This window comes from Rhinoderma darwinii (assembly GCF_050947455.1).
Source record: "Rhinoderma darwinii isolate aRhiDar2 chromosome 2 unlocalized genomic scaffold, aRhiDar2.hap1 SUPER_2_unloc_44, whole genome shotgun sequence".
NCBI classification, from domain to species: domain Eukaryota; kingdom Metazoa; phylum Chordata; class Amphibia; order Anura; family Rhinodermatidae; genus Rhinoderma; species Rhinoderma darwinii.
The window spans coordinates 514,825-530,606 of NW_027461712.1; the positions used below are offsets into that span (position 1 = coordinate 514,825).

At 50.3% G+C, this 15,782-nt stretch overlaps 1 protein-coding gene and 1 pseudogene across 1 annotated transcript in view; one reads left to right on the top strand and one right to left on the bottom strand.

The window, feature by feature from the left end:
* The window catches only part of LOC142677662 (uncharacterized), a 35,244-nt gene extending 29,030 nt beyond the window's left edge, over positions 1-6,214 (bottom strand). Inside the window, exon 1 of the mRNA XM_075847276.1 lies at positions 5,481-6,214. The gene's annotated coding sequence lies outside the window, so the exon portion shown is untranslated. The remainder of the gene's footprint in view (positions 1-5,480) is intronic.
* Positions 1-15,782, top strand: part of LOC142677663 (uncharacterized) — a 255,835-nt pseudogene that overhangs the window by 201,138 nt on the left and 38,915 nt on the right.

The window sequence follows — 15,782 nt, forward strand, 5'->3', positions numbered from 1 at the left end:
CACGTGTCATGTCACTGGCAGCCTCTCTCCTCACATATAACACGTCACCGGCAGCCTCTCTCCTCACATATAACACGTGTCATGTCACCGGCAGCCTCTCTCCTCACATATAACACGTGTCATGTCACCGGCAGCCTCTGTCCTCACATATAACATGTCACCGGCAGCCTCTCTCCTCACATATAACACGTCACCGGCAGCCTCTCTCCTCACATATAACACGTCACCGGCAGCCTCTCTCCTCACATATAACACGTGTCATGTCACCGGCAGCCTCTCTCCTCACATATAACATGTCACCGGCAGCCTCTCTCCTCACATATAACACGTCACCGGCAGCCTCTCTCCTCACATATAACACGTGTCATGTCACCGGCAGCCTCTCTCCTCACATATAACACGTGTCATGTCACCGGCAGCCTCTGTCCTCACATATAACATGTCACCGGCAGCCTCTCTCCTCACATATAACACGTCACCGGCAGCCTCTCTCCTCACATATAACACGTCACCGGCAGCCTCTCTCCTCACATATAACACGTGTCATGTCACCGGCAGCCTCTCTCCTCACATATAACATGTCACCGGCAGCCTCTCTCCTCACATATAACACGTCACCGGCAGCCTCTCTCCTCACATATAACACGTGTCATGTCACCGGCAGCCTCTCTCCTCACATATAACACGTGTCATGTCACCGGCAGCCTCTCTCCTCACATATAACACGTGTCATGTCACCGGCAGCCTCTCTCCTCACATATAACATGTGACATGTCACCGGCAGCCTCTCTCCTCACATATAACACGTCACCGGCAGCCTCTCTCCTCACATATAACACGTCACCGGCAGCCTCTCTACTCACATATAACACGTCACCTGCAGCCTCTCTCCTCACATATAACACGTCACCGGCAGCCTCTCTCCTCACATATAACACGTCACCGGCAGCCTCTCTCCTCACATATAACACGTCACCGGCAGCCTCTCTCCTCACATATAACACGTCACCGGCAGCCTCTCTCCTCACATATAACACGTCACCGGCAGCCTCTCTCCTCACATATAACACGTCACCGGCAGCCTCTCTCCTCACATATAACACGTCACCGGCAGCCTCTCTCCTCACATATAACACGTGTCATGTCACCGGCAGCCTCTCTCCTCACATATAACATGTCACCGGCAGCCTCTCTCCTCACATATAACACGTCACCGGCAGCCTCTCTCCTCACATATAACAACACGTCACCGGCAGCCTCTCTCCTCACATATAACACGTCACCGGCAGCCTCTCTCCTCACATATAACACGTCACCGGCAGCCTCTCTCCTCACATATAACACGTCACCGGCAGCCTCTCTCCTCACATATAACACGTCACCGGCAGCCTCTCTCCTCACATATAACACGTCACCGGCAGCCTCTCTCCTCACATATAACACGTCACCGGCAGCCTCTCTCCTCACATATAACCGGCAGCCTCTCTCCTCACATATAACATGTCACCGGCAGCCTCTCTCCTCACATATAACATGTCACCGGCAGCCTTCCTTCTCACATATAACACGTGTCATGTCACCGGCAGCCTCTCTCCTCACATATAACATGTCACCGGCAGCCTCTCTCCTCACATATAACATGTCACCGGCAGCCTTCCTTCTCACATATAACACGTGTCATGTCACCGGCAGCCTCTCTCCTCACATATAACACGTCACCGGCAGCCTCTCTCCTCACATATAACATGTCACCGGCAGCCTCTCTCCTCACATATAACACGTGTCATGTCACCGGCAGCCTCTCTCCTCACATATAACATGTCACCGGCAGTCTCTCTCCTCACATATAACACGTGTCATGTCACCGGCAGCCTCTCTCCTCACATATAACACGTCACCGGCAGCCTCTCTCCTCACATATAACACGTCACCGGCAGCCTCTCTCCTCACATATAACACGTCACCGGCAGCCTCTCTCCTCACATATAACACGTCACCGGCAGCCTCTCTCCTCACATATAACACGTCACCGGCAGCCTCTCTCCTCACATATAACACGTCACCGGCAGCCTCTCTCCTCACATATAACACGTCACCGGCAGCCTCTCTCCTCACATATAACACGTCACCGGCAGCCTCTCTCCTCACATATAACACGTCACCGGCAGCCTCTCTCCTCACATATAACACGTCACCGGCAGCCTCTCTCCTCACATATAACACGTCACCGGCAGCCTCTCTCCTCACATATAACACGTCACCGGCAGCCTCTCTCCTCACATATAACACGTCACCGGCAGCCTCTCTCCTCACATATAACACGTCACCGGCAGCCTCTCTCCTCACATATAACACGTCACCGGCAGCCTCTCTCCTCACATATAACACGTCACCGGCAGCCTCTCTCCTCACATATAACACGTCACCGGCAGCCTCTCTCCTCACATATAACATGTCACCGGCAGCTTCTCTCCTCACATATAACACGTGTCATGTCACCGGCAGCCTCTCTCCTCACATATAACACGTCACCGGCAGCCTCTCTCCTCACATATAACACGTCACCGGCAGCCTCTCTCCTCACATATAACACGTCACCGGCAGCCTCTCTCCTCACATATAACACGTCACCGGCAGGCTCTCTCCTCACATATAACATGTCACCGGCAGCTTCTCTCCTCACATATAACACGTGTCATGTCACCGGCAGCCTCTCTCCTCACATATAACACGTCACCGGCAGCCTCTCTCCTCACATATAACATGTCACCGGCAGCTTCTCTCCTCACATATAACACGTGTCATGTCACCGGCAGCCTCTCTCCTCACATATAACACGTCACCGGCAGCCTCTCTCCTCACATATAACGCGTCACCGGCAGCCTCTCTCCTCACATATAACACGTCACCGGCAGCCTCTCTCCTCACATATAACACGTCACCGGCAGCCTCTCTCCTCACATATAACACGTCACCGGCAGCCTCTCTCCTCACATATAACACGTCACCGGCAGCCTCTCTCCTCACATATAACACGTCACCGGCAGCCTCTCTCCTCACATATAACACGTCACCGGCAGGCTCTCACCTCACATATAACACGTCACCGGCAGCCTCTCTCCTCACATATAACACGTCACCGGCAGCCTCTCTCCTCACATATAACACGTCACCGGCAGCCTCTCTCCTCACATATAACACGTCACCGGCAGGCTCTCTCCTCACATATAACACGTCACCGGCAGGCTCTCTCCTCACATATAACACGTCACCGGCAGGCTCTCTCCTCACATATAACACGTCACCGGCAGGCTCTCTCCTCACATATAACACGTCACCGGCAGGCTCTCTCCTCACATATAACACGTCACCGGCAGCCTCTCTCCTCACATATAACACGTCACCGGCAGCCTCTCTCCTCACATATAACACGTCACCGGCAGCCGCTCTCCTCACATATAACACGTCACCGGCAGCCGCTCTCCTCACATATAACACGTCACCGGCAGCCTCTCTCCTCACATATAACACGTCACCGGCAGCCTCTCTCCTCACATATAACAAGTCACCGGCAGCCTCTCTCCTCACATATAACACGTCACCGGCAGCCTCTCTCCTCACATATAACATGTCACCGGCAGCCTCTCTCCTCACATATAACACGTCACCGGCAGCCTCTCTCCTCACATATAACACGTCACCGGCAGCCTCTCTCCTCACATATAACACGTCACCGGCAGCCTCTCTCCTCACATATAACACGTCACCGGTAGCCTCTCTCCTCACATATAACACGTCACCGGCAGCCTCTCTCCTCACATGTAACACGTCACCGGCAGCCTCTCTCCTCACATATAACACGTCACCGGCAGCCTCTCTCCTCACATATAACATGTCACCGGCAGCCTCTCTCCTCACATATAACACGTCACCGGCAGCCTCTCTCCTTACATATAACACTAGTCATGTCACCGGCAGCCTCTCTCCTCACATATAACACGTCACCGGCAGCCTCTCTCCTCACATATAACACGTCACCGGCAGCCTCTCTCCTCACATATAACACGTCACCGGCAGCCTCTCTCCTCACATATAACATGTCACCGGCAGCCTCTCTCCTCACATATAACACGTCACCGGCAGCCTCTCTCCTTACATATAACACTAGTCATGTCACCGGCAGCCTCTCTCCTCACATATAACACGTCACCGGCAGCCTCTCTCCTCACATATAACACGTCACCGGCAGCCTCTCTCCTCACATATAACATGTCACCGGCAGCCTCTCTCCTCACATATAACCGGCAACCTCTCTCCTCACATATAACCGGCAGCCTCTCTCCTCACATATAACCGGCAGCCTCTCTCCTCACATATAACCGGCAGCCTCTCTCCTCACATATAACACGTCACCGGCAGCCTCTCTCCTCACATATAACACGTCACCGGCAGCCTCTCTCCTCACATATAACACGTCACCGGCAGCCTCTCTCCTCACATATAACATGTCACCGGCAGCCTCTCTCCTCACATATAACCGGCAACCTCTCTCCTCACATATAACCGGCAGCCTCTCTCCTCACATATAACCGGCAGCCTCTCTCCTCACATATAACCGGCAGCCTCTCTCCTCACATATAACGCGTCACCGGCAGCCTCTCTCCTCACATATAACATGTCACCGGCAGCCTCTCTCCTCACATATAACACGTCACCGGCAGCCTCTCTCCTCACATATAACACGTCACCGGCAGCCTCTCTCCTCACATATAACACGTCACCGGCAGCCTCTCTCCTCACATATAACATGTCACCGGCAGCCTCTCTCCTCACATATAACATGTCACCGGCAGCCTCTCTCCTCACATATAACACGTCACCGGCAGCCTCTCTCCTCACATATAACAACACGTCACCGGCAGCCTCTCTCCTCACATATAACGCGTCACCGGCAGCCTCTCTCCTCACATATAACACGTCACCGGCAGCCTCTCTCCTCACATATAACACGTCACCGGCAGCCTCTCTCCTCACATATAACACGTCACCGGCAGCCTCTCTCCTCACATGTAACACGTCACCGGCAGCCTCTCTCCTCACATATAACACGTCACCGGCAGCCTCTCTCCTCACATATAACACGTCACCGGCAGCCTCTCTCCTCACATATAACACGTCACCGGCAGCCTCTCTCCTCACATATAACATGTCACCGGCAGCCTCTCTCCTCACATATAACATGTCACCGGCAGCCTCTCTCCTCACATATAACACGTCACCGGCAGCCTCTCTCCTCACATATAACACGTCACCGGCAGCCTCTCTCCTCACATATAACATGTCACCGGCAGCCTCTCTCCTCACATGTAACACGTGTTATTTCTCTATCAGACTTTGTCGCATTTTAACTGAAACCATAAAAACCGCAGCAAAGGGAAAACGCAGGAAAATGGAGCAAATACCATGTGATGTCATCTTACCTTACACTGAGGTCACACCAGGCGTTTTCTTACGTTTTATCCTGCGTTTTTCTCTATATACCCAGCAAATAATAACGTAAGGGGAGAATGCAGCTTAGTAGCAGGTAATGTACAAGTATATATATATACCCTCCGTATACACCGCTCTGAATGACGGGAAATCCTCTACTGACTGATAACAGAGAGAACAGCAGCGACCACCAGTCATACACCGACCAGGACCTGCCGTGTATCTGTAATATCACTATATCTGAAGGACCTGTGGTGACGTCACCATCATGTGATCACAACAGGAGGGGGCGGAGCCCAGCAGTGCAGCACAGAAGAGGTGGATAAAGTAGCTGTGATTACGTCACCATCATGTGATCAGAACCGGAGGGGACGGAGCCCAGCAGTGAAGAGAAGTGCCGGATGGGATTACGTCACCATCATGTGATCAGAACCGGAGGGGGCGGAGCCCAGCATTGCAGCACAGAAGAGGTGGATAAAGTAGCTGTGATTACGTCACCATCATGTGATCAGAACCGGAGGGGACGGAGCCCAGCAGTGAAGAGAAGTGCCGGATGGGATTACGTCACCATCATGTGATCAGAACCGGAGGGGGCGGAGCCCAGCATTGCAGCACAGAAGAGGTGGATGAAGTAGCTGTGATTACGTCACCATCATGTGATCAGAACCGGAGGGGACGGAGCCCAGCAGTGAAGAGAAGTGCCAGATGGGATTACGTCACCATCATGTGATCAGAACCGGAGGGGGCGGAGCTCAGCAGTGCAGGGAAGTGCAGGATAGGATGACATAACCATCATGTGATCAGAACCGGAGGGGCGGAGCTCCGTAGCGAAAAGCAGCGGTGGATAAAGGACCTGTTATGACGTTCCCGTCATGTGATCAGTGAATGAGGGGCGGAGCTTAGCAGTGCTGAGACGTAATAGAGACCGGGCAGTTAGAACGTCACACAAAGTCAAACTGAACCCTCATCATCCTCATCATCATCATCATCATTCTCCTCATCATCATCATCATTCTCCTCATCATCATCATCCTCCCTCCTCATCATCATCATAATTTTCCTCATCATCATCATCATCGTTCTCCCTCATCATCATCATCATCCTCCCTCCTCATCATAATCATCCTCCTCATCATCCTCCTCCCTCATCATCCTCTCTCATCCTCCTCCCTCATCATCATCATCCTCCACCCTCATCATCATCATCATCCTCCTCCCTCCTCATCATCATCCTCCTCCTCATCATCATCCTCCTCCCTCATCATCCTCCCTCATCATCCTCCTCATCATCATCCTCTCAATAATCATCCTCCCTCATCATCATCCTCCTCATCATCATCCTCCTCCCTCATCATCCTCCTCATCACCCTCCTCATCATCATCCTCATCATCCTCCTCATCATCATCCTCCTCCTCCCTCCTCATCATCATCATCCTCCTCATCATCCTCCTCCTCATCATCATCCTCCTCCTCCCTCCTCCTCATCATCATCATCCTCCTCCTCATCATCCTCCCTCCTCCTCATCATCCTCCTCCGCCTCATCATCATCATCCTCCTCATTATCATCCTCCTCATCATCATCCTCCTCATCATCATCATCCTCCTCCCTCATCATCCTCCTCATCATCCTCCTCATCATCATCATCCTCCTCAACACCATCCTCATCATCATCCTCCCTCATCATCCTCCCTCATCATCATCCTCATCATCGTCCTCATAATCCTCCTCATCATCATCATCCTCCCTCATCATCCTCCTCATCATCATCCTCCTCCCTCATCATCCTCCTCATCTTCCCTCTCCTCCTCATCATCATCATCCTCCTCCTCATCATCATCCTCATCATCCTCCTCATCATCATCATCCTCCTCATCATCATCCTCCTCCTCATCATCCTCCTCCCTCATCATCCTCCTCCTCATCATCCCCCTCATCATCATCATCATCATCCTCCTCATTATCATCCTCCTCATCATCATCCTCCTCATCATCATCCTCCTCCTCATCATCCTCCTCCTCATCATCATCCTCCTCATCATCATCCTCCTCATCCTCATCATCCTCATCATCATACTCAATTATCATCCTCCCTCATCATCCTCCTCCCTCCTCATCATCCTCCTGCATATCATCATCATCATCCTCCTCATCATCATCCTCCCTCATCATCCTCCTCCCTCATCATCTTCCTCCCTCATCCTCCCTCCTCCTTATCATCCTCCTCATCATCATCCTCCCTCCTCATCATCCTCCTCCTCATCATCCTCCTCCCTCATCCTCCATCATCATCCTCATCATCATCATCCTCCCTCATCGTCCTCCTCCTCCTCATCCTCATCATCATCCTCCTCCCTCATCATCCTCCTCCTCATCATCCCCCTCCTCATCATCATCCTCCTCATCATCATCCTCCCCATCATCCTCCTCATCTTCATCCTCCTCATCATCATCCTCCTCATCATCATCATCCTCCCTCCTCCTCCTCCTCATCATCCTCCGCCTCATCATCCTCATCATCATCATCCTCCCTCATCATCCTACTTCATCATCCTCCTCCCTCCTCATCATCCTCCTCCTCTTCATCCTCCTCCATCATCATCCTCCTCGTCACCATCCTCCTCCCTCATCAGCCTCCTCATCATCCTCCTCCACATCATCATCCTCCTCCACCTCATCATCATCATTCTCATCCTCATCATCATCATCCTCATCATCATCCTCATAATTCTCATCATCATCCTCATAATCCTCATCATCATCATCCTCAATCATCATCATCCTGCCTCATCATCCTCCTCCTCATCATCCTCCTCCTCATCATCATCCTCCTCATCATAATCCTCATCATCATCCTCCTCCCTCATCATCCTCCTCCTTATCATGCTCCTCCTCATCATCATCATCCTCATCATCATCATCCTCCTCCTCATCATCCTCCTCATCATCCTCCTCCTCATCATCATCATCCTCCTCCTCATCATCCTCCCTCCTCCTCATCATCCTCCTCCTCCTCATCATCCTCATCATCATCATCATCCTCCTCATCATCCTCCTCCTCATCATCATCCTCATAATCCTCATCATCATCCTCAATCATCATCATCCTCCTCCCTCATCATCCTCCTCCCTCATCATCCTCCTCATCACCATCCTCCTCCCTCATCATCCTCCTCATCATCATCATCATCATCATCCTCCTCTGCCTCATCATCATCCTCATCATCATCATCCTCCTCATCATCATCCTCATAATTCTCATCATAATCCTCATCATCATCATCCTCAATCATCATCATCCTCCTCCCTCATCATCCTCCCTCATCATCCTCCTCCCTCCTCATCATCCTCCTGCACATCATCATCCTCCTCATCATCATCCTCATCATCATCCTCCTCCCTCCTCATCCTCCCTCCTCCTTATCATCCTCCTCATCATCATCCTCCCTCCTCATCATCCTCCTCCTCATCATCCTCCCTCATCATAATCATCCTCCTCATCATCATCCTCATAATCCTCATCATCATCATCCTCCTCCCTCATCATCCTCCTCATCATCCTCGCTCATCATCCTCATCATCATCCTCCTCCCTCATCATCATCATCCTCCTCCTCCTCCTCATCATCCTCATCATCATCCTCATCATCCTCCTCCCTCCTCCTCATCATCCTCATCATCATCATCATCCTCCCTCCTGCTCCTCATCATCCTCCTCCGCCTCCTCATCATCATCATCCTCCTCCCTCATCATCCTCCTCATCATCATCATCCTCATAATCCTCATCATCATCCTCCTCCCTCATCATCCCTCCCTCATCATCCTTCTCCCTCCTCCTCATCATCATCATCATCCTCAATCATCATCATCCTCCTCCCTCATCATCCTCACTCATCATCCTCCTCCCTCATCATCCTCCTCCCTCATCCTCCCTCCTCCTTATCATCCTCCTCATCATCATCCTCCCTCATCATCCTCCTCCTCATCATCCTCCTCCCAAATCCTTCCTCCTCCTTATCATCCTCCTCATCATCATCCTCCCTCCTGATCATCCTCCTCATCATCCTCCTCCCTCATCCTCCATCATCATCCTCCTCATCATCTTCCTCATAATCCTCATCATCCTCCTCATCATCCTCATCATCATCCTCACTCCTCCTCATCATCCTCCTCATCATCCTCCGCCTCATCATCATCATCCTCCTCATCATCATCATCCTCCCTCATCATCCTACTTCATCCTCCTCCCTCCTCATCATCCTCCTCCTCTTCATCCTCCTCCATCATCATCATCATCCTCCTCGTCACCATCCTCCTCCTCATCATCCTCCTCCACATCACCAACCTCCTCCGCCTCATCATCATCATTCTCATCCTCCTCATCATCATCATCCTCATAATTCTCATCATCATCCTCATAATCCTCATCATCCTCAATCATCCTCCCTCATTATCCTCCTCATCATCCTCCTCCTCATCATCATCCTCCTCATCATCCTCCTCATCATTATCCTCCTCATCATCCTCATCATCATCCTCCTCCTTATCATGCTCATCATCATCATCCTCCTCATCATCATCCTCCACCTCATCATACTCCTCATCATCCTCCTCCCTCTTCCTCCTCATCCTCCTCATCATCCTCCTCCTCATCCTCCTCATCATCCTCCTCCGCCTCATCATCATCATCCTCCTCATCATCATCATCATCCTCCTCCTCATCTTCCTCCTCATCATCCTCATAATCCTCATCATCATCCTCAATCATCATCATCCTCCTCCCTCATCATCCTCCTCCCTCATCATCCTCCTCATCACCATCCTCCTCCCTCATCATCCTCATCATCATCCTCCTCATCATCATCATCCTCCTCTGCCTCATCATCATCCTCATCATCATCCTCCTCATCATCATACTCATAATTCTCATCATAATCCTCATCATCATCATCCTCAATCATCATCATCCTCCTCCCTCCTCATCATCCTCCTGCACACAATCATCCTCCTCATCATTATCATCATCCTCCTCATCATCATCATCATCATCCTCACTCCTCCTCCTCATCATCCTCCTCATCATCCTCCGCCTCATCATCATCATCCTCCTCATCATCATCATCCTCCTCCCTCATCATCCTACTTCATCATCCTCCCTCCTCATCATCCTCCTCCTCTTCATCCTCCTCCATCATCATCATCATCCTCCTCGTCACCATCCTCCTCCTCATCATCCTCCTCCACATCACCAACCTCCTCCGCCTCATCATCATCATTCTCATCCTCCTCATCATCATCATCCTCATAATTCTCATCATCATCCTCATAATCCTCATCATCCTCAATCATCCTCCCTCATCATCCTCCTCATCATCCTCCTCCTCATCATCATCCTCCTCATCATCCTCCTCATCATCCTCCTCATCATCATCCTCCTCATCATCCTCATCATCATCCTCCCTCATCATCCTCCTCCTTATCATGCTCATCATCATCATCCTCCTCATCATCATCCTCCTCCACCTCATCATACTCCTCATCATCCTGCTCCCTCTTCCTCCTCATCCTCCTCATCATCATCATCCTCCTCCTCATCCTCCTCATCATCCTCCGCCTCATCATCATCATCCTCATCATCATCATCATCCTCCTCCCTCATCATCCTCCTCCTCATCATCCTCATAATCCTCATCATCATCCTCAATCATCATCATCCTCCCTCATCATCCTCCTCCCTCATCATCCTCCTCATCACCATCCTCCTCCCTCATCATCCTCATCATCATCCTCCTCATCATCATCATCCTCCTCTGCCTCATCATCATCCTCATCATCATCCTCCTCATCATCATACTCATAATTCTCATCATAATCCTCATCATCATCATCCTCAATCATCATCATCCTCCTCCCTCCTCATCATCCTCCTGCACACAATCATCCTCCTCATCATTATCATCATCCTCCTCATCATCATCCTCATCATCCTCCTCCCTCATCATCCTCCCTCCTCATCCCCTCCTCCTTATCATCCTCCTCATCATCATCCTCCCTCCTCATCATCCTCCTCCTCATCATCCTCCCTCATCATAATCATCCTCATCATCATCCTCATAATCCTCCTCATCATCATCATCCTCCTCCCTCATCATCCTCCTCATCATCCTCGCTCATCATCCTCCCTCCTCATCATCATCCTCCCTCATCATCATCCTCCTCCTCCTCATCATCCTCATCATCATCCTCCTCATCATCATCCTCCTCATCATCCTCATCATCATCCTCATTATCCTCCTCATCATCCTCCTCCCTCCTCCTCATCATCATCATCCTCCTCCTCATCATCCTCCCTCCTGCTCCTCATCATCCTCCTCCGCCTCATCATCATCCTCATCATCATCCTCCTCCCTCATCATCCTCCTCATCATCATCCTCATAATCATCATCATCATCCTCATAATCCTCATCATCATCATCCTCAATCATCATCATCCTCCTCCCTCATCATCCTCCCTCATCATCCTTCTCCCTCCTCATCATCCTCATCATCATCATCATCCTCAATCATCATCATCCTCCTCCCTCATCATCCTTCTCCCTCATCATCCTCCTCCTCGTCATCCTCATCATCATCATCATCCTCCTCATCATCATCCTCCTCCGCCTCATCATCATCCTCCTCATCATCATCATCCTCCTCATCACCATCCTCATAATTCTCATCATAATCCTCATCATCATCATCCTCATCATCATCATCATCCTCCTCCCTCATCATCCTCCTCCTCATCATCCTCATAATCCTCATCATCATCCTCAATCATCATCATCCTCCTCCCTCATCCTCCTCATCACCATCCTCCTCCCTCATCATCCTCATCATCATCCTCCTCCTCATCATCCTCCTCTGCCTCATCATCATCCTCCTCCCTCATCATCCTCCTTATCATGCTCCTCCTCATCATCATCATCCTCCTCATCATCCTCATCATCATCCTCCTCATCATCCTCCTCATCATCCTCCTCCCTCCTCATCATCATCATCCTCCTCCTCATCATCCTCCCTCCTCCTCATCATCCTCCTCCGCCTCATCATCCTCATCATCATCATCATCCTCCTCCCTCATCATCCTCCTCATCATCATCCTCCTCATCATCATCCTCAATCATCATCATCCTCCTCCCTCATCATCCTCCTCCCTCATCATCCTCCTCATCACCATCCTCCTCCCTCATCATCCTCCTCATCATCATCATCATCCTCATCATCATCATCCTCCTCTGCCTCATCATCATCCTCATCATCATCATCCTCCTCATCATCATCCTTATAATTCTCATCATAATCCTCATCATCATCATCCTCAATCATCATCATCCTCCTCCCTCATCATCCTCCCTCATCATCCTCCTCCCTCCTCATCATCCTCCTGCACATCATCATCCTCCTCATCATCATCATCCTCATCATCATCCTCCCTCATCATCCTCCTCCCTCCTCATCCTCCCTCCTCCTTATCATCCTCCTCATCATCATCCTCCCTCCTCATCATCCTCCTCCTCATCATCCTCCCTCATCATAATCATCCTCCTCATAATCCTCCTCATCATCATCATCCTCCTCCCTCATCATGCTCCTCATCATCCTCGCTCATCATCCTCATCATCATCCTCCTCCTCATCATCATCCTCCTCCTCCTCATCATCATCCTCCGCATCATCCTCATCATCCTCTTCCCTCCTCCTCATCATCATCATCATCCTCCCTCCTGCTCCTCATCATCCTCCTCCGCCTCATCATCATCATCCTCCTCATCATCATCATCCTCCTCCCTCATCATCCTCCTCATCATCCTCATAATCCTCATCATCATCCTCCTCCCTCATCATCCTCCCTCATCATCCTTCTCCCTCCTCCTCATCATCATTATCCTCAATCATCATCATCCTCCTCCCTCATCATCCTCACTCATCATCCTTCTCCCTCATCATCCTCCTCCTCGTCATCCTCATCATCATCATCATCATCATCATCCTCCTCCTCATCATCATCCTCCTCATCATCCTCATCATCATCCTCCCTCATCATCCTCCTCCTTATCATGCTCATCATCATCATCCTCCTCATCATCATCCTCCTCCACCTCATCATACTCCTCATCATCCTCCTCCCTCTTCCTCCTCATCCTCCTCATCATCATCATCCTCCTCCTCATCCTCCTCATCATCCTCCTCCGCCTCATCATCATCATCCTCCTCATCATCATCATCATCATCCTCCTCCCTCATCATCCTCCTCCTCATCATCCTCATAATCCTCATCATCATCCTCAATCATCATCATCCTCCCTCATCATCCTCCTCCCTCATCATCCTCCTCATCACCATCCTCCTCCCTCATCATCCTCATCATCATCCTCCTCATCCATCATCATCCTCCTCTGCCTCATCATCATCCTCATCATCATCCTCCTCATCATCATACTCATAATTCTCATCATAATCCTCATCATCATCATCCTCAATCATCATCATCCTCCTCCCTCCTCATCATCCTCCTGCACACAATCATCCTCCTCATCATTATCATCATCCTCCTCATCATCATCCTCCTCCCTCATCATCCTCATCATCCTCCTCCCTCATCATCCTCCCTCCTCATCCTCCCTCCTCCTTATCATCCTCCTCATCATCATCCTCCCTCCTCATCATCCTCCTCCTCATCATCCTCCCTCATCATAATCATCCTCCTCATCATCATCCTCATAATCCTCCTCATCATCATCATCCTCCTCCCTCATCATCCTCCTCATCATCCTCGCTCATCATCCTCCTCCTCATCATCATCCTCCCTCATCATCATCCTCCTCCTCCTCATCATCCTCATCATCATCCTCCTCATCATCATCCTCCTCATCATCCTCATCATCATCCTCATTATCCTCCTCATCATCCTCCTCCCTCCTCATCATCATCATCCTCCTCCTCATCATCCTCCCTCCTGCTCCTCATCATCCTCCTCCGCCTCATCATCATCATCCTCATCATCATCATCCTCCTCCCTCATCATCCTCCTCATCATCATCCTCATAATCATCATCATCATCCTCATAATCCTCATCATCATCATCCTCAATCATCATCATCCTCCTCCCTCATCATCCTCCCTCATCATCCTTCTCCCTCCTCATCATCCTCATCATCATCATCATCCTCAATCATCATCATCCTCCTCCCTCATCATCCTTCTCCCTCATCATCCTCCTCCTCGTCATCTCATCATCATCTCCCTCATCATCATCCTCCTCCGCCTCATCATCATCCTCCTCATCATCATCATCCTCCTCATCACCATCCTCATAATTCTCATCATAATCCTCATCATCATCATCCTCATCATCATCATCATCCTCCTCCCTCATCATCCTCCTCCTCATCATCCTCATAATCCTCATCATCATCCTCAATCGTCATCATCCTCCTCCCTCATCATCCTCCTCCCTCATCATCCTCCTCATCACCATCCTCCTCCCTCATCATCCTCATCATCATCATCCTCCTCTGCCTCATCATCATCCTCATCATCATCCTCCTCCCTCATCATCCTCCTTATCATGCTCCTCATCATCATCATCCTCCTCATCATCCTCATCATCATCATCCTCCTCATCATCCTCCTCATCATCCTCCTCCCTCCTTATCATCATCATCCTCCTCCTCATCATCCTCCCTCCTCCTCATCATCCTCCTCCGCCTCATCATCCTCATCATCATCATCATCCTCCTCCCTCATCATCCTCCTCATCATCATCCTCCTCATCATCATCCTCAATCATCATCATCCTCCTCCCTCATCATCCTCCTCCCTCATCATCCTCCTCATCACCATCCTCCTCCCTCATCATCCTCCTCATCATCATCCTCATCATCATCCTCATCATCATCATCATCCTCCTCTGCCTCATCATCATCCTCATCATCATCATCCTCCTCATCATCATCCTTATAATTCTCATCATAATCCTCATCATCATCATCCTCAATCATCATCATCCTCCTCCCTCATCATCCTCCCTCATCATCCTCCTCCCTCCTCATCATCCTCCTGCACATCATCATCCTCCTCATCATCATCATCCTCATCATCATCCTCCCTCATCATCCTCCTCCCTCCTCATCCTCCCTCCTCCTTATCATCCTCCTCATCATCATCCTCCCTCCTCATCATCCTCCTCCTCATCATCCTCCCTCATCATAATCATCCTCCTCATAATCCTCCTCATCATCATCAT